This window comes from Lissotriton vulgaris, chromosome 9 (genome assembly GCF_964263255.1).
Source record: "Lissotriton vulgaris chromosome 9, aLisVul1.2, whole genome shotgun sequence".
In the NCBI taxonomy this organism is placed as follows: Eukaryota; Metazoa; Chordata; class Amphibia; order Caudata; family Salamandridae; genus Lissotriton; species Lissotriton vulgaris.
In genome coordinates, this window is record NC_141697.1 from 140,490,085 (window position 1) to 140,491,766 (window position 1,682).

A 1,682-nucleotide genomic window follows, 5' to 3' on the forward strand; every position below is an offset into this window, starting at 1 on the left:
GGTAGACATATCCTGGTGTGTGGCGGCTCGGGTGGAGAGGTGGCGGGATCTGGTGCGCCGGGAGATGGAGCTGGAGGCGCTGGAGCGCAGGAGCAGGGAGGAGAGTGGTAGATTGATGGGGCGGTGACTGGTCCTAGCCCAGCAGCAATACACAGCGGTCTTACTCAAGGAGGCGAGGCAGGCCTGGCTTGCCACTCGTAGTCGGGTGTACCAATGGGGGGACAAGTCCTGTAAGATGCTACACCGTCTGTGCCAGGGCACTCTCCATGCCCAGCCGCTGCCTCAGCTGTTGGACCCGGCGGGTTCACCGATTTCTGAGCCGTCGGACATCGCAGACAGCTTTGCAACATATTTTGAGGGACTGTACGCGCCCCTAGAGTGCCTACCGTCTGAGACTGTTCAGCGGTTCATTGATGACCTCCCCCGCGGTCGGTCTCGGATGAGGTTCGAGACCTGTTGGATAGGCCCTTCACGGATGAGGAGCTGGGCTCTGCCCTAGGCGAGCTCAACACGGGTAAGGCACCGGGCCCCAACGGGTTCCCCTGTGAATTTATTTAACGGTTTCATGTGCAGCTGGGCCCACGCCCGATAATCGAGGAAGCGCAGGACAGTGGGGTGCTCCTGCCGGACTGGAGACACGCTGAGGTGGGGGTCTTTCTGAAGCCGGGGTCTTTCTGAAGCCGGGACGGCCTCCGGAGAGCCATGCGTCCTACCGCCCGATATCACTGATCAATACCGAAGCCACGGTCATGGCCAAGGCCCTAGCCAATAGGCTCAAGCCACATATTACGGACCTGGTTCACCCTGACCAGGCGGGCTTTATGCCCCGGAGGGCCACCCGGCACAATATCAGACGTGCTCAGAAGGCGGTCTCGGCCTGGAGACACCTAGATGAGCGGGCTGCCTTGTTCCTGGCAGACAAGGATCGTGCTTTTGATTCCCTAAGTTGGACCTATCTGTTTGCCCTACTACGCCGACTTAATATAGGACCTCGCTTTCTGGCCTAGGTACAGCTTTTGTACATCCGCCTCACGGCCTCCGTTCGAGTCGGGGGGCTGTGTCCCGGCCCTTTGCGGTTCAGAGGGGTACGCGACAGGGGTGTCCCCTCTCCCTGTACCTGTTCGCGCTTGCCATGGAGCCTTTGGCCGCGTGGGTGCGCATAGACGCCCAGCTCAAGGGCTTTCGCTGGTCCCCGAGCCTTACGGACAAGATAGCATTATACGCTGGCGACGTATTGTTTTCCTTACAGATCTTGATCGGTCGGGGCCACGGCTGTTGCGTATATTGCAGATATTCAGGGAGTCCTCCGGCCTCTATGTGAACCCCGGTAAATCCACCTTGTGGGTCCTGGGCGGCGGGCGACCGGCCTGGGACTGGGCGTCGGATCTACAGTTGGCCCCTGGAGGAATGAAGTACCTGGTAGTCTTTCTGTCTGAGGACGCAGGTGTCTCCCTCGCTCATAACCTTGCCCCGCTGTGGGATCGCACACGGGAGGATATGAAGGCGTGGGGCCGCATGCCACTGTCTATATTTGGGAGGTAGCCATATTTAAAATGGTGGCGCTCCCACGACTTGTATATCAATTACAGAATCATCCCATCCCCGTTCCGCCTCGCTGGTTTCAGCAAGTTAATTCGGCACTGGGCGGGTTCCTGTGGGAGGGTGGGACCGTCAGGGTTGCG